A 19,527-nucleotide genomic window follows, 5' to 3' on the forward strand; every position below is an offset into this window, starting at 1 on the left:
CACTAGTGGCTACTGACTGATGGTGTTAACGCTACTTTTCCTTACTTTTGTTAAAGACTAATAATTTTCTGTTCAAAGACGGTGCCAGCAATACACGATGCACCATTTCAGTGTGTGGTACAACAGATAGATCACATTGATATAATGACAATACATAAAGGCCCATCTTCTCTGTTGACATTGTCAGAAGAAGCTGACAGCCTGGATAGCTTCTTCTGATAATGTCAACAGACCAGTTAGTTCCTTATGTTGCCTAAGTGTCTCGCTTTCATAACCTATGTGGACACTGCTTTCTGTCTGCAGCTCGTGGTCGTGCGGTAGCGTTCTCGCTTTCCACGCCCGGGTTCCATTCCCGGCAGGGTCAGGGATTTTCCCTGCCTCGTGATGACTGGATCTCGTATGCTGTCCTTAGGTTAGTTAGGTTTAAGTAGTTCTAAGTTATAGGGGACTGATGACCATAGATGTTAAGTCCCATGGTGCTCAGAGCCATTTGAACCATTTGAACTGCTTTCTATTTTGTTATCTGAAGATATTCATTTAAATTGAAGTCGCCAGAGGTATGGGGATGCTGGAGTGTAGGGTGTGGATGGGGTTACAGGGCAGCTCACAGCCGCAGAGAGACGCTGTGGCAGTCTGTAAACATTTTATTCCTCTTTGCCTCATACTGTATAGATTCCCATCTTCCTACTCATTCGAATTCCACTCACTTGGTGGTTTTCTCACTCTGCTTTGCTGAGGATCCAGCCCCATTGCTCGTGGGCCAGTTTCAACAGCCAAAGCAAGGCACACCACCCAAGCAGCGAACTCTTCGATGATGGCTGTGTGCTGGCCTCTAGTGACAAGTGGCACTGATGCCAAGTCGACCTGCTCCCCACAATGGCGGAAGGCAGACGCTGGTGGGTAGATGCTCTCTGCAGCAGCTGGGATGCGACCCCCCTGCCTCCGGGCAGGAGTCGACAGTGCTGCTGGAGGGCGTGGTCTGACCCGCTACTGGCTGGCTCTGAGTCCCACATGAACTCAGATAGTCAAACTGTGGCCCCACCCTGGAACTGTGGTCCTCTGTTGGAAGCTTGATGTGGCCACCCATGTAGCACAATACCATGATCCAAGAGAGCTGTCACACTAAAGACACTGGTGTTACATGTGTGCCCCCTATTCATCCTCGGCAGTGTGCATATGTTTTGCGACTCTACCTCTTCAAGCCACGTACTGACACACGTGAGGTTAGCGCCAGTGCGGTGGTTTCAATGGCGACTTGCAGCAAGGGTTACTTGCAATTATACTGAGCACGCCCTTTCAGAAAGTCTTCTGCCCTTGTCGGCGCGACATACTTTGCTAACTCTAGTTGCACAAAGTTATTATTAACAAGCCTGCAGCTGTCTTACGTGTATTATGGGTACAGCTACAATCCACTGCCGCAACTTGACAGTAAAACTACCTTACATGGTTACGTTGTTACATTATTTTTCCCTGCGGACGTCCTGGTCCCCAGGGTGATCTCTAACTGCCGTTACATATGCCTTAGTTACATGGGTTTCCCTTAAGCATAGGTAAATGTCTTCTACAAGTGTCCACAGTAGCATATCCTATTTCTTGGTGCTCCAGGCGTTTTGCTTCATCCACATGCGCTTAAGTCCTAACATTACACTGTTACTTAAGCGCTAGGCACCAAGAATTCTGGAGTTCCCTTCTCCTCTCACGCTCTTGGTGTCCAAACTACTGGAATTTGTACCACTGATGGTTTCTTTGTTTGCTGGTTTTCCACCTTATGAGAATGAAAGCAACACAAAACAGGGCCAGGGCCGCTATGGCGATTGGTATAATGGTGCTCAAAGGACTTCTACTTGCTGCTGTTCTTCTTCGTAATGCGCGACATGCTGCATCAGCTGCTTGGCTGAGATACACCCCTATTGCTCGATGGTGAATTGATCCACAGACTGTATTAGGCCCAGCTCCAAAGCCTAATTCAAAAAGCTTATACTTCATTTGGGCAAAAATTCTAAGGTTGGCTCCAGTCAACACAGCAGGGACTGTGTCATGTTCAATTATGTGACCCTTGACACTGATGCTGGTAAATGAAAAATTCGTCCTATTATTCTGCATGTGGTCCCGTTAATCAGTATTCCACTCACTCCGAGTTCTATGCGTCTAGCTTCCGTGAAACCATCCTGCTCATAGCAGCTTGCTGCTGCCAGCAGACTTTTGTAGGCAGAGTAAATCCAATGCAGCCTGACTCTCTGTAGACTCAGTTTGGGTTTCACTAAATCACTCAGGCAATCTATCTCGTTTTGCCTGGCTAGAAACAATTGCAGTGCTCATGCGTTCGGATCGATGCGTATCACTCTGGATGGACACACAGTTACCCTTCCTATACGACAATTTTGAAATTCTTCCCTTGATAATTGGCGTACCTACCTCTGTCTGCCGAGATTAGCAACATCCCTTCAATCCTCACTCCCACGAACTTTCTCAAAGCCCCCCACTTTACTGGGTATGGACGGGTGGTATAGCACTGGAATTCTGCATGCTTCCCCATTACTGGAAATCGAACCAGAATGTAACTCATGCTTGGACAGTCTTGATTTCCACCAGTGCCATATGATAGCAAAATGGAAGCTTTTCGTTGTTAGGTTCCATTACCAAACTTAACCCCAGTGGCTGTTCTTTCTGTGCTTTACATAATCCCTGAAAGTACTGGCCCTGCGGTAACAAATTAGTACTCAGCTGCCCGCATAAGGCATGATGCAAAGCTTCTGCAGCCTGGTCACTACTCCATGTACATCTCACAACCTGTCAGTAACTCCTTGAAAAAGTCTCTGCAACACAGTCCTGGTATCCAGCACTTAATAATGTTCCTGTAAGGCTCCTTCGTATGTCTTCATGGCGTCTTCCGATGTTTTAACATATTCCACCACTTTTGCACCAACTTACGAAGTAAGCGGGTGTTTTTCAGCACTCTCCCTTCCCAACTCTCTATCTGTGTCATGTGCCACACCTCCGATTCTTTACTCTCCTCTGCCAATTTCTTTATGGTTTACACAGTGGTGTTCATTTCCATAGCACTGCGTTCATCTGCCTTCCAAACACTGTCTTCAAAATTTTCCCACCTGGTTTCAACCAACCCCTCTTTCAGCTCGTATGCAGTATAGCTCCACCATTTGTCCCCTACGTCCCCACAGCCTTACATAAGCCTGATACAATTTCTCATATTACCCTGCTACTTCCCCATACAACCCTTTGCTTTCTCCACCCCATTTAAGCTCATCAAACGTCTCCTCAAATCTCCTCACTTCATTCCGCATCTCCCTTGCGATCAATACTAACGTTAACGCCCTCTGGTGACTCGTCACAACCACATCCTCCTTTCTCGAGTATAGTACTCCTCCATCCAAGTGCTGGACCTGCAAGGCGTCCACCCTGACGAGTCACTTTTCATTTCTTCCCTTTCCTACCTTTATCAGGTCTAACGGAGATGACATTTTCCGTCCACATTTTGTTTCATATGGAGACAATCTGGCATTTGTGTGGACTTTTGAATTGTAAGCATAATCAACATGCCCAAGACATTCGTCCCAGTCCTGCAGATGTGAGTTTACATGGTAACCCAATATCTTACCAATCGTTCCATGCACATGTTCTGTTCTCCTATTTGCCTGCAGAAGAAGCCCGCTCGTCGTCAACTCCCTTAAATTCAGCAACTGACAAAGCTCCTTCAGTATATCTGACATAAAACTGGTGTCCTGGTCCATAATTATCGTTTCAGGTACATCAAACTTCAGAATACATTTGTTCACCAACATCTGTATGACTGCCATCTTCTGCTGATTCAGCATCGCTACCATTTCTACATACCTAAAAAAATGGTATATTATCGTCACAACGAATCTGTTCCCTGCTGGTGTTCGACTAAATGATCCCATGACGTCAGTCCCCAACACAGAAAATGAGTTTGACGCTTCTGGCAATCTCTGCAGTTGTATTTGCTTCCGACTCAAACAGGCCCTTTGTTCACACTATCTACAACTCCTGACATACTAGTGTACGTCATACCTCCTTCCTCTCCCCCGGCATATGCCCCCCTCCCCCCCCCCCACTCTCCTATTCATCGTCCTACATCCATCATGACCAGACAATACGTGATCATTTGCTTCTCTTAATTCTTCCTCCATCAACTTTACTGCCACCACTAGTCGTAGTCCTAACCTCTTTCCTCTGCTTACAATCACCGTCAGTGCCCTGCGTTTTCTGCCATACGGCAAGACGATGACCCAGGACTTTCACCATTGCCACTTTGCCACTTTTCTAGTTAGTGCGTCGGCATTACCATGCTTCTTTCCTGGTTTGTGGATGACTTCATAGCCGAACGCACTAAGCCTAAAACCCCACCTTGCGAATCCATTAGATGGATCTTTTAGTCCCTGTAACCATTTCAAATTGGCGTGGTCTGTTACCACATGAAACTTTTCCCCATACAAGTAACATTCTGTCGTCGTGTAATTCCTTTCCACTGAATTCAGTTGTCTTGATGCACAGGCCACAGAATGCCCCGTTCCATCAAATTCCTGGCTAAGAACATACCCCAGTGCCTGATTAGATGTGTCGCATGCCAGAATAAACTCTTTCTCAAAATTTTGGGAAACAAGAACCGGACTCGATATCAACACTTCCTTTAATTTGTCAAAAGTTTCCACACTCACTCATCCACTCAAACTTAACACCTTTTCATAATAACCGTGTCAATGACTGTGCTATGTCGGCAAATCTCTTCACAAATTTTCTACAGAAATTCGAGATCCCGAGAAATGACTGAACTTCTTCAAGTGTTTTTGGTTCTGGGAAATCCCGCACTGCCAGTATTAACCTCAGATCTGCCCGCACCCCACCCTTACTAATAATTTGGCTCAAATATCTCACCTTCTCCAAGAACAAAGTCAAACATGCTTCTCGAAACCTCTTAAACACTCCCCTTAGATGTTTCCTGTGCTATTCATGCTACTTGAAAATACTGTGATGTTGCTAGGTGTACGAGCAACTGCTATGGCCGAGCGGTTCCAGGCACTTCAGTCCGGAACCGCGCTGCTGCTATGGTCGCAGGTTCGAATCCTGCCTCGGGCATGGATGTGTGTGATGTCCTTAGGTTAGTTAGGTTTAAGTAGTTCTAAGTTCTAGGGGACTTATGACCACAGCAGTTGAGTCCCATAGTGCTCAGAGCCATTTTTTGTAACCATTTCAAATTGGCGTGGTCTGTTACCACATGAAACTTTTCCCCATACAAGTAACATTCTGTCGTCGTGTAATTCCTTTCCACTGAATTCAGTTGTCTTGATGCACAGGCCACAGAATGCCCCGTTCCATCAAATTCCTGGCTAAGAACATACCCCAGTGCCTGATTAGATGTGTCGCATGCCAGAATAAACTCTTTCTCAAAATTTTGGGAAACAAGAACCGGACTCGATATCAACACTTCCTTTAATTTGTCAAAAGTTTCCACACTCACTCATCCACTCAAACTTAACACCTTTTCATAATAACCGTGTCAATGACTGTGCTATGTCGGCAAATCTCTTCACAAATTTTCTACAGAAATTCGAGATCCCGAGAAATGACTGAACTTCTTCAAGTGTTTTTGGTTCTGGGAAATCCCGCACTGCCAGTATTAACCTCAGATCTGCCCGCACCCCACCCTTACTAATAATTTGGCTCAAATATCTCACCTTCTCCAAGAACAAAGTCAAACATGCTTCTCGAAACCTCTTAAACACTCCCCTTAGATGTTTCCTGTGCTATTCATGCTACTTGAAAATACTGTGATGTTGCTAGGTGTACGAGCAACTGCTATGGCCGAGCGGTTCCAGGCACTTCAGTCCGGAACCGCGCTGCTGCTATGGTCGCAGGTTCGAATCCTGCCTCGGGCATGGATGTGTGTGATGTCCTTAGGTTAGTTAGGTTTAAGTAGTTCTAAATCTAGAAGACTGATGACCTCAGATGTTAAGTCCCATAGTGCTTAGAGCCATTTAAACCATATACGAGACACTGCTGTGGTTCCAAAACCATCAACAGACTGCCCAACGATCTCTGAAATGTTACGGGAGCATTCTTCAGACCAAATGGCATCCTTCTATATTGATAGCGGACTCCAGGCACAGAGAATGCCATTTTCGGGTGATCCCCTGGAGCCATTTCTAACTAATGAGAACCGCTCGTCAGATACATGGTCGAAAATTACTCGCTCTGTCCCAATTGGTCTCAGATATATTTGGGATGGGATACAGATCCGTTACTGTCTTGCTGTTGAGATTACAATAGTCACAGCCGAACCTGTATCTACGAGTACTTGTCCCATCCACACACGTGTTTCGCGCAACGACGATCTCGGCTCCCGAAGCACTACTTCTCTTTTCTATTATACCGTGAGCTAGCTGCTAGCTAATAAAATCTTCCACTGCCAGTTGCAAATACCTTGGTATGCAAAGGGTTTATGGTACACTGATGCTTTGGACCCCATTGGTATTCTATGTTGAACTATCGGAGGTCCTGGCAACAGCTCTTGCGGAAGAAACAAATCCTCAAATTCCTACTAAAATTCTTCCATCCACTCCTCCACTCCTTTCAAATGCTCAGGTTTCTTATGTAACGCATCTCTATCGGTGGCACGTGGTTGTTCGCTAAAGGCATGACTCATGCACCAGTCCTCCTTAACCAGAGCATCTAAATTCGCTATCAACATGCCTTTCCTCAGATTCACTTCCATGGCGCTATAATTATACATATTCATGGATACTACTCGCCCGCCATTTCCCTCTTGTATGTGTACAACACTACATTTCTCAAAACAACCTAACGGAGCCAAGACGTTATTTTCTTTTAATGGTTTGACAATGCACACTGCACCCACAGGCAGACTTGACTCCTCGTTCACTCAAAGTGACTTCTTGGTGCCACTAGACACACAATCATGCGAACTGAGCCTTAATACTAATGTACGCAGTTCAATTGGTTTGTTTATTGCGCTGAATGTCCCTCGCAACACTTCTGCAATGACAACGGTTTCCCCTGGCTGAAATACCGTTCCACTAAGCTCCGCAGTTCGCTGTCAAAGGTCAGTTTGGGTGTGCTCCCTGCCGCCGTTGGATAAGCAGCTGAGCAGCAAGTCGTATACTCCTAGCTCACTCATTTGTTACATAGTTTAATTCTTAATTTCTTTGCGTGTTTTTGGTACTTGCATTGTTTAATTCATAAATTTCGGGCGTATTATAGTATTTGAGAGTGTAGCATCGCGTTGTAGTACCTGAATAGTGTAAATTCGCGTAGTCGTTTGTCTACTGTTTTTGTTTTGAACGGCCAGTGTCGGTTGGTCACAGTCAGTGTGCTCCCTGCCGCCGTTGGATAAGCAGCTGAGCAGCAAGTCGTATACTCCTAGCTCACTCGTTTGTTACATAGTTTAATTCTTAATTTCTTTGCGTGTTTTTGGTACTTGCATTGTTTAATTCATAAATTTCGGGCGTATTATAGTATTTGAGAGTGTAGCATCGCGTTTTAGTACCTGAATAGTGTAATTTCGCTTAGTCTCCTTCCGCCGCCGAGCAGTGTCAGCAGTGCGCAAGTAGCAGCATTACTGCATTTACTAGGCAATCTTGTATTTTAATAACCGTTTAAATTTTGTCGATTTGTTTGCGCTCTCTGTAGATTAGTTCAGACGTTCTTTGCAAAACAGTTTTTAGCATGGATAGGAACTGCAACTGCTGTGTTCGGATGCAGGCTGAGTTGGCATCCCTTCGCTCCCAGCTTCAGGCAGTGTTGGCTTCGGTCACAAAGCTTGAGGCTGTTGCCAATGGGCATCATTGTGGGGGTCCGGATGGGGGTTTGTCGGGGACGGCCAGCTCGTCCCACGCATCCCCTGATCGGACTACGACTGTGGTTGCCCGGGATACTGCCCTCATTGAGGCTGATCCCTCACCTGTGGTAGAGTGGGAGGTCGTTTCAAGGTGTGGCAGGGGGCGAAAGACATTCCGGAGGGCTGAACGGAAAGCCTCTCCAGTTTGTCTGACGAACCGGTTTCAGGCTCTGTCTCAGGCTGATACTGATCTTCGGCCTGACATGGCTGCTTGTCCTGTTCTAGAGGTTGCCCCTCAGTCTGCAAGATCCGGGCAGTTGCAGAGGATGGGCTTACTGGTAGTTGGGAGCTCCAACGTCAGGCACGTAATGGGGCCCCTTAGGGAAATGGCAGCAAGAGAGGGGAAGAAAACCAATGTGCACTCCGTGTGCATACCGGGGGGAGTCATTCCAGATGTGGAAAGAGTCCTTCCGGATGCCATGAAGGGTACAGGGTGCACCCATCTGCAGGTGGTCGCTCATGTCGGCACCAATGATGTGTGTCGCTATGGATCGGAGGAAATCCTCTCTGGCTTCCGGCGGCTATCTGATTTGGTGAAGACTGCCAGTCTCGCTAGCGGGATGAAAGCAGAGCTCACCATCTGCAGCATCGTCGACAGGACTGACTGCGGACCTTTGGTACAGAGCCGAGTGGAGGGTCTGAATCAGAGGCTGAGACGGTTCTGCGACCGTGTGGGCTGCAGATTCCTCGACTTGCGCCATGGGTGGTGGGGTTTCGGGTTCCGCTGGATAGGTCAGGAGTCCACTACACGCAACATGCGGCTACACGGGTAGCAGGGGTTGTGTGGCGTGGGCTGGGCGGTTTTTTACGTTAGATGGCCTTGGGCAAGTACAGAAAGGGCAACAGCCTCAACGGGTGCGGGGCAAAGTCAGGACATGCGGGGACCAAGCAGCAATCGGTATTGTAATTGTCAACTGTCGAAGCTGCGTTGGTAAAGTACCGGAACTTCAAGCGCTGATAGAAAGCACCGAAGCTGAAATCGTTATAGGTACAGAAAGCTGGCTTAAGCCAGAGATAAATTCTGCCGAAATTTTTACAAAGGTACAGACGGTGTTTAGAAAGAATAGATTGCATGCAACCGGTGGTGGAGTGTTCGTCGCTGTTAGTAGTAGTTTATCCTGTAGTGAAGTAGAAGTCGATAGTTCCTGTGAAATATTATGGGTGGAGGTTACACTAAACAACCGAACTAGGTTAATAATTGGCTCCTTTTACCGACCTTCCGACTCAGCAGCATTAGTGGCAGAACAACTGAGAGAAAATTTGGAATACATTTCACATAAATTTTATCAGCATGTTATAGTCTTAGGTGGAGATTTCAATTTACCAGATATAGACTGGGACACTAAGATGTTTAGGACGGGAGGTAGGGACAGAGCATCGAGTGACATTATACTGAGTGCACTATCCGAAAATTACCTCGAGCAATTAAACAGAGAACTGACTCGTGGAGATAACATCTTGGACCTACTGATAACAAACAGACCCGAACTTTTCGACTCTGTATGTACAGAACAGGGAATCAGTGATCATAAGGCCGCTGCAGCATCCCTGAATATGGAAGTTAATAGGAATATAAAAAAAGGGAGGAAGGTTTATCTGTTTAGCAAGAGTAATAGAAGGCTGATTTCAGACTACCTAACAGATCAAAACGAAAATTTCTGTTCCGACACTGACAATGTTGAGTGTTTATGGAAAAAGTTCAAGGCAATCGTAAAATGCGTTTTAGACAGGTACGTGCCGAGTAAAACTGTGAGGGACGGGAAAAACCCACCGTGGTACAACAACAAAGTTAGGAAACTACTGCGAAAGCAAAGAGAGCTCCACTCCAAGTTTAAACGCAGTCAAAACCTCTCAGACAAACAGAAGCTAAACGATGTCAAAGTTAGCGTAAGGAGGGCTATGCGTGAAGCGTTCATTGAATTCGAAAGTGAAATTCTATGTACCGACTTGACAGAAAATCCTAGGAAGTTCTGGTCTTACGTTAAATCAGTAAGTGGCTCGAAACATCATATCCAGACACTACGGGATGATGATGGAATTGAAACAGAGGATGACACGCGTAAAGCTGAAATACTAAACACCTGTTTCCAAAGCTGTTTCACAGAGGAAGACCGCACTGCAGTTCCTTCTCTAAATCCTCGCACAAACGAAAAAATGGCTGACATCGAAATAAGTGTCCAAGGAATAGAAAAGCAACTGGAATCACTCAATAGAGGAAAGTCCACTGGACCTGACGGGATACCAATTCGATTCTACACAGAGTACGCGAAAGAACTTGCCCCCCTTCTAACAGCCGTGTACCGCAAGTCTCTAGAGGAACGGAGGGTTCCAAATGATTGGAAAAGAGCACAGATAGTCCCAGTCTTCAAGAAGGGTCGTCGAGCAGATGCGCAAAACTATAGACCTATATCTCTGACGTCGATCTGTTGTAGAATTTTAGAACATGTTTTTTGCTCGCGTATCATGTCATTTCTGGAAACCAAGAATCTACTATGTAGGAATCAACATGGATTCCGGAAACAGCGATCGTGTGAGACCCAACTCGCCTTATTTGTTCATGAGACCCAGAAAATATTAGATACAGGCTCCCAGGTAGATGCTATTTTTCTTGACTTCCGGAAGGCGTTCGATACAGTTCCGCACTGTCGCCTGATACGCGGTGGCCGTGCGGTTCTGGGCGCTCCAGTCCGGAGCCGCGCTGCTGCTACGGTCGCAGGTTCGAATCCTGCCTCGGGTATGGGTGTGTGTGATGTCCTTAGGTTAGTTAGGTTTAAGTAGTTCTAAGTTCTAGGGGACTAATGACCACAGCAGTTGAGTCCCATAGTGCTCAGAGCCATTTGAACCATTTTTTTGTCGCCTGATAAACAAAGTAAGAGCCTACGGAATATCAGACCAGCTGTGTGGCAGGATTGAAGAGTTTTTAGCAAACAGAACACAGCATGTTGTTATCAATGGAGAGACGTCTACAGACGTTAAAGTAACCTCTGGCGTGCCACAGGGGAGTGTTATGGGACCATTGCTTTTCACAATATATATGAATGGCTTAGTAGATAGTGTCGGAAGTTCCATGCGGCTTTTCGCGGATGATGCTGTAGTATACAGAGAAGTTGCAGCATTAGAAAATTGTAGCGAAATGCAGGAATATCTGCAGCGGATAGGCCCTTGGTGCAGGGAGTGACAACTGACCCTTAACATAGACAAATGTAATGTATTGCGAATACATAGAAAGAAGGATCCTTTATTGTATGATTATATGATAGCGGAACAGACACTGGTAGCAGTTACTTCTGTAAAATATCTGGGAGTATGCGTGCAGAACGATTTGAAGTGGAATGATCATATAAAATTAATTGTTGGTAAGGCGGGTACCAGGTTGAGATTCATTGGGAGAGTGCTTAGAAAATGTAGTCCATCAACAAAGGAGGTGGCTTACAAAACACTCGTTCGACCTATACTTGAGTATTGCTCATCAGTGTGGGATCCGTACCAGATCGGTCTGACGGAGGAGATAGAGAAGATCCAAAGAAGAGCGGCGCGTTTCGTCACAGGGTTATTTGGTAACCGTGATAGCGTTACGGAGATGTTTAATAAACTCAAGTGGCAGACTCTGCAAGAGAGGCGCTCTGCATCGCGGTGTAGCTTGCTCGCCAGGTTTCGAGATGAGGTATCGAATATATTGCTTCCCCCTACTTATACCTCCCGAGGAGATCACGAATGTAAAATTAGAGAGATTAGAGCGCACACGGAGGCTTTCAGACAGTCGTTCTTCCCGCGAACCATACGCGACTGGAACAGGAAAGAGAGGTAATGACAGTGGCACGTAAAGTGCCCTCCGCCACACACCGTTGGGTGGCTTGCGGAGTATCAATGTAGATGTAGATGTAGATACTGAAACAAGAACTCTACCCCTAGGATCATGTCACAGCTTTTGCTCACAAATGGTGCAACCTCCACGCACTGATTGAACTGAACCTTCCTTATTCTAAAATCCATTTGTACTGGCCCCAATGGTGTGACCTCCCCATCCCCACTCCACACAACATATAACGTGGTGGGTTCAATTCCTTAGACATACCAAGCTCTTACCAGCCACAGACACATGCTACCCTGCGTGCAACAAAAACTTAAATTTCCTTGTTCCTATACATCCTATCACTGAACATACCACCTTCGCATATGTACTTGTAGCATTTAAATTAAAACAGGAACTCCTTTAGGTGGATCTTGGGCTCCCTTTACCGGTTAATGACTGTTTAACATTACCACATTCACTCCAAGATCCTCCACATTTCTGATTACCACCTCTACTCCTATTCCCTGGTGGCTGGCGAGACTGCTTCAGCACATGTCCCGTTTGACCACACTTATAACACCTAATGCTAGTGGAAAATATTGTCCATTTATCATCTACCCCTGTTGCTATGGCTATTTCTCCATACTGAGTCGCCAACTGAACAGCAGAATACAAATCACTCAGCGTCCCTTCGCTCACCTTTCTAGACATATTCGCCGACAACCCCCTCAAAAAGACATCCAGTGCATTCTGCTCGGCCTCTTGCACCAGCACTTTATTTGCCTCATCACTTTGCCCAAAATCACAAGTGTGCTCTTTCATTTCTCTTATCCTATATTAGAATTTCTCTACCATTCCCCCTTGCATCTTTACCATCGTACTCAATCTCTTCCGAAAGTACCATGCGCTTTTCTTTTCTTTATATCTCAGCAACAACCCTTCCATCAACTGTACAAACTCGGTTGGCTTTCTCAAGGCCTCAGAACACCTCACATACGTTTTAACTTATACTGCTAACCGCAACACATGCAACAATTGATTATTGGCCAACCATTCATCACAGTCGCGTCTCTAGATCCTCTACAAAAGAACGCTCATCCACTCTACCCGAAAATGGTCCAATCACACCTGCAGTAGCTGGATCTGCCTCCTGCTGTGGCTCTTGAGGCAATGACAACTGTTTACCTCTGTCTGCTAACTGATTACTTAAATACATATTATATGCTGTCAATTGAGCTATGTTTTCCAATAAAATCTGCATCTCCTCAGGTTCCGACACACATTACGTCCCTAGCTCTACCATTGCGCTGCTTTCATCCTTCAGCATCCCTAATCACAAATCAAACAACCACAAAAAGAAAAACTTCTTCTCCTGGTCATGCCACTACTCCTCCCACTTCCTACAGTAAACCACTCAAATACAACATAGAACAAAATGATCTTAATTCCTATGTCTTAGCATTTAGACTCAAAACACTGATTCGCATTATGGCCGAAACGACGACAAATATAACACTCTAGTGCCTCAAACTCAGTGCAAGGCGCATAATTACACTGGCTGCACCTTACAGGTACCAAAGAACCGTGGTTCTTACCCTCAAGAGACTGTGAAACAACAACACGTTCCTCATACTACAAATCTCATTAAGCTTCACAACGAAACAGTACTTAAATGCCTCTCGGCACCCATCCTTAAAAACCAACACACTGTTAAAACAAAAAGACATGTGTGTAGCACTGCAACTATCATACTTTTATAGGGGACAAGGGGTTATTTTTAGGAAATACGGTGCGAAATTGTGATTTTGTGTTTCAGTGCGCGATGCGCCAGCCTCACGGCAAACGGCGGACGAAGGCTGGCCAGCGCGTTATGCAGGTGACACAGTTTTGCAACGAGCATTGGTATGTGTGTACATGCGCGGCAGCCATCAGAACGCAGCATTAGCAGAATCACGCAGCCGCGGACCGCTTGTGGCGCGGTTGCGTTAGCCAACTCATTGAGAACCTTCTAATAAACACCCCGCCGCGTAACCGGCGGATTCAGCAGCGGTCTGCACTATTTAAGGGCATCAGAGGTGGGTGTCGGCATTCGGTTCGACCGACTGGGCGTTCGGTCGCTGTCACGTCGTCGTCATCAGTGACGCTATCTCCGAGGAGCGGTCGGCGGGGGGCGTTGCCCACTGCTGCATCAGCGACTCCCGGCGTCGTCACAAGCCACCGCGTCTGCGAGCTGGGCTGTGCCTCGTGCTGCTAAACTCCTACTGCCTGCGCAGCTGTTGACCAAGAGCGGCGTCACGTTCCCCGGACTGCGTGCATCAGCTCGTCTCCGCCACGACACGAGCGGTGGGGCTGAGCTACCGGACAATGTATTGGAAGAACCAACAGTAAAGAGGAAGATTGCTAAAGACAGCCACCTTCTTCTACCCAGCGACGCCCTACAACCCCAACCATGTCACCTGCTCCGGTCATCCTGTTACTTTCTACGCTTTCCAAAATAAAACTGTTCACCATTCACCACACCATGCAACTGCTGTAACCGAATGGCTCCTAGAAATTATGTAGACTGTACTGCAAACACAACACCCATACTTCTGACAGCAAATGAAATCGCCAGAAGTACAGGGATGCTGGAGTGGAGCCTTATGGGTGGGGCACAGGGCAGCTCATGGCTGTAGAGAGACACTGCAGCAATCTGCAAACATTTTATATTCCTTTGCCTTAGGTAGTACAGGTGACTGTCATCCCACTCAAGTCAAATTCTACTCACTCGGTGGTCTGGCCGCTCTGCTTTGCTGAGGACGCAGCCCCATTGCATATGGTCCAGTTGTGACAACCATGGCAAGGCACGCTACCCCAGGAACAAAGTCTTTGGTAACAGCCATGCTTCAGCCTCTGGTGACAAGTAGCATTCATGTCTCGCCGACCCACTACTTGCAACAATTGAAGGCAGATGGTGGTGGGTGGATGTACTCTGCAGCAGCCAGGATAGGACCCCCTGCCTCCAGACAGGAGTTGACATGTTGCTGGAGGTCCTGGTTTGGCACCCTGCTGGCGAACTCAGAGGACAGGAACTGTGGTCCTCCATCAGAAGCTCCATATGGTAAATTGGATACCACAACAATGTCATCCAAGACAGCTGCAATACTAAAGACACTGGTATTAATTGTCTACCCTCTATTTATACTTGGCAATGAACACATATTATGTAAATGCACCGCTTAAAGTCACATACTGACAAAAATTAGGTTAGTTCTAGTGCGCTGTTTTCGATGGCACCTTGTGCCAAGAGTTACTTGCAATCCACTGAGTATGCCGTTTTGGCAGCTCTTATGCCCATGTCGGTCTGACTAGCTTCACCACCTCATGCTGCTCAAAGTTATTATCAATAAGCGCATGGGTGACTCAGCTGCAAACCACTGCTGTAAATTCACGCTAAAACTACCATATGTTCAAAATGGTTCAAATGGCTCTGAGCACTATTGGACTTAACTTCTGAGGTCATCAGTCCCCTAGAACTTACAACTACTTAAACCTAACTAACCTAAGGACATCACACACATCCATGCCCGAGGTAGGATTCGAACTTACGACCGTAGCGGTCGCGCGGTTCCAGACTGTAATGCCTAGAACTGCTCGGCCACTCCGGCCGGCCTACCATATGTGGTGACGCCGCTACAAACTGGTCGAAACTAATAATTGTTGTACCCCTTCTTGCAATATGGAAAATAAAATGTTTTCCAGAAGAAAACTAGACACTAATTTGAAATTAGTCAGTGGCTACAGGTGCATTTGAAAACCAGATCTCGTTTGTTCACATAGATAAGTCTGCTGCCAAGTACTGAGATCAAATCCATTTCCTGAATGCATGTCTACCCATTCTGGAAAGGGAGCTCGCCAAAATCGTTAGTAATTAGCGGTGTTGTGCCACTAAATACGGTGCAGTGTTATGCTGTGAACTGATGCTCCACAAAAACAACTTGGTGATGCTGAGCAGAAAAGCACAATCTATATTTGACGGAAAATGATGTGATATTGCAGGGCACCTCAGCTGCTAGGTGATTTGAATTTTTACCTTGTATGTCATACTGGGCAATTTTTCCAAGATACAGGTTAGAGGATCCAGTGTAGCACTCTTCTGAGTGCTCTACCTCGATATCCACTCACATGTTTTAGATCTATTACATGGTGGGTCCAGATGTATCAAGCTTCCAGAGGATACAGCTAACAAGAAGGCCATCATTATTTCCAAAATACTGATAATGAGTTTTGTGATGCATGGTCAATTCTGGCTTGAAAAAGCAATTACAGGACAAATTAACTGTATCCAACTCAATACAATGTAGATAATAATGTTCGTTGGTGTTACAACTTTGATGGTGTCGATTTCCCCGTTAAATTTCAGGACATACCTAAATCTGAGACGCAGAATACCAGTATATCAGTTCATGCTATGGCCTGAATGAAAGCAAGCCAGGTGAGGACAGTAAAATCACGAACAAAGTCATTGGACCCCCTCATTTATCCGATTTCACCGATCAGTGTAAGCTGCTTCTAATTTGTGGCTATTCTTCAAGGGAAAATATCAACAGCACTGCTGGATCAAGTACACATCCAAACTCCTTTCCTCCCAGTTGAATAAAGATGGTCATAAACAACATTTTTGGCCTAGATGTCCGAACTCCTTTACTTCGAGCGAGGGAATAACCAAAGCCACTGATAGACTGCTCTTCGCAGGAACCAGTACGCATCCAAATGTTCACAGAGAGAAATAACTTCTTAATATTCAAGAACACCCACATCAGGAACGTTGTCCCTTTGTAGTGTATGCCGACTTTGAGTGCTTCCTAGCTCCTGTGAGGGTGACTACACTGCTTCCCATACCACTTCACAGAACAACACATACCATAGGAAACAGCATATCAAGTTGTGTGCACATATGAATGAAGTCATAATCGCTTCGATGCATACCTCAGTGAAAATCCTTCGAGATGGTTGCTCTCTGAGCTTGACCAACTTGTACTGAATGTCGATCAGATTTACAGTACCAACATTCCCATGACCAAACTGCAGGAAAACAACAATTTACATAAGAATGCAGTTAAATGACATATTTGTAAGCTTCAATTAGGTATAAAATTGGAAACTCCAAGTAGATATTACCATCATCTAATAGGGAAGTTCAGTAGGATAGCCCACAATGCGTAAAATCTGAAATACCAATTTTTGTGACACATACTTGTTTTCTTACACAATTTAAGCGAGTGTTGTACTCACTTCATGGTTGAACATTTGACTGATTTTGGCCTGAAGAATGAACAGATCAGTGTCTTGCCTGAAAGTGTTGAAAAATACATTTCATTCTTCAAGTGAATCACACCAAGAATTCTGCTCCGTTTCCTAGACTCACTATGTTTTATGTACGCACCGCTTCATAAAATTACAGAAACCATGCATAAGGGGGACATGCACATCGCTTGAGGTTGATATCTTGATGATGCAAAGTTTCAGCTTGTGAAGAGGAAGAGTATCATCCCGTGTGAGCATCTGAATTCGATGGGGAGACTCAATGAAACCACATTCACCAGTAACCTTACAGGCAATGCCATAACTAATGTGGACTATGGGTATGACGTGAATGTTTGGCAGGAATTCATCATTCCTAGTTTAAGGGAGTATGCAAGACTTTAGATGGCTATTGTGACGTCCCTTCCCTCCTTCTTCACTCGCCGGGAGGAGACGCGACTCGTAACGATGTGCGCTCCCACGTGGAACAGCACCTGTAACTCCTCGCGTGGTTTAGAAATATTCTGTTATCTGTCCGCAACAGTCTTCTCAGCTTGTGCGAACTGGTAAACTGCAATCATTTATTTTTATTTTTATGCCCGGTTAGTTCCGTGGCGAAATAAAATCTTGATTCTTGATTTAATCACTATGGTCGTTTTTCACATCATACATAGTGAGGATGAGATTTTATTGTATACTATTCCGTTGCTATGCCGTTGCTACGTCCAGTTATTAACAACGGTCCGTCGTAAATCCAGAGATAACTTACGTTGGAGCAAATGTTTTTTTTTTTTTTTTTTTTTTTTTTTTTTTTTTTTTTTTTTAATGCGCCTTAATACTGGTTTAAACTAATCAGTGTTCAGTGTCCATTATTCATGTACTCACTTTAGTCACTTAAAATGTTTAAAGAGTCAATCAAGTTGCATTAATACACACTGTATTCTCCGTTTAATGAGTTACGCGACACGTAAGATTTACCTTTTGAATCAAATTTTATTGTTCTTTCTGTAATCAATTGTTTGTCCCTACAACACACGCACACCGATATATCATTCAAAATTAACTTCTGTTCAGTTCAGTAATCGTGACGCTGACAACAACTTTTGACTAATCGGCGTACTTGTCTCTGTTCGTATCTTCATTTTATTGTGCCCTACTCAAGATTATGAATTACTTTTCTGTCGTTGATCCACTGCTCTCAAGGTTTGTAACTGTTCATAGTAGGAAGGCTAAGTCCGATAAACCAATATCACTCAACTGAAGTCTAACATTCGTCTTACTATACCATCGCGTTCAGAACGGTAAAGATTAACTTTCTTCAGCCGAATGAGGGAGCAATGCTTCAATCTCTATCTCACGAATTATCAAACTTCAAAGACTGAAAAAATCTAATAGCGTTTGCATCCAGACAACTATCGCAAAAGTACTTAAAGCGACTCAAGAGCAACTAACTAACTGAACATTTCCATATCCGAGTTGCATTGTAGTCGCACTGAATTTCCTGTTCGATGCGGCTACAACTCTCTTCCATAGTAAATGTTATCTTTGCTGAATTACTTTCTTGGATTTAACCTTCGTTCATATGATTTTGAATTTATTCTATAGATGTTTAATAAAGAATCTATGACAATCCTTTCCTTTTTATATGCTATTCTCAGTATTTGAGTGATATCGGAGTTAATCAAAGTATAACCAGTGTAGATTTTATCATCAATAGTTGCTGTCACTGTCAAGATGACTCACTTCCCTACTTTAAGTTTCCACAAAGTTTGTTAATTGGGGCTTTCTGTCCTTGGAACGTTACAATATGGACTTGTTCTTGCTTGCAGGCGTTTTCGAGAAATTCCAGAGTGTATGCCCATCCACATACATTCTGGACCCTGTCTTCTATTACACTGCACCAAGGCTTTTATGGTATGCCATGCTGAAAAAGATGAATGTCAGCATCGAAATATTGAGTGATGTTGACATATTGCTCATTTTCGAATGAAGGATTTGCAGGTGACTTTGACAATTGGTCCATGGACATGCCATGGCATATAACCCATAGATGGGTGAGAAGTTCCGTACGTCTAACGATTCGAGTTACATACTGTGCATGGATGTAAAGAAGTTATACAGGCATGCTGTACAGTGATCTCTGCCGATTGGAGAATTTCGATAGCTGTATAATGAAGAAATTCTTGGATTCAGTACATTCAACGATATGGTTGTGTATTCTGATGTAGGCTGTGTGGTGGAGTCGGACCTGACGCAATATATTTGTTTACATGACGTGTACAGCGATTTACTGATATGTCCAGAGCGACTAGTTCTGGGAGACAGTTAACTTCTCAAGCTGATGATTACGTTAGAGGATAAACCGAGATATCTCACGCATTACAGTATCCTCCAGCAGTTTCTCAGTTTGGGAATGGAAAAGATTAGAGTTGTAACGAGGTCTGTGTGACTTGCGATTTTGTAAAGGACTTTTTAAAACCAATGAACGAAGGTATTTTACTCACTACAATGGAGAATTTCAGAAACTACCACGAAATTTACTTAAGAACTGAATGAG

This window comes from Schistocerca americana, chromosome X (assembly GCF_021461395.2).
Source record: "Schistocerca americana isolate TAMUIC-IGC-003095 chromosome X, iqSchAmer2.1, whole genome shotgun sequence".
Taxonomy (NCBI): Eukaryota; Metazoa; Arthropoda; class Insecta; order Orthoptera; family Acrididae; genus Schistocerca; species Schistocerca americana.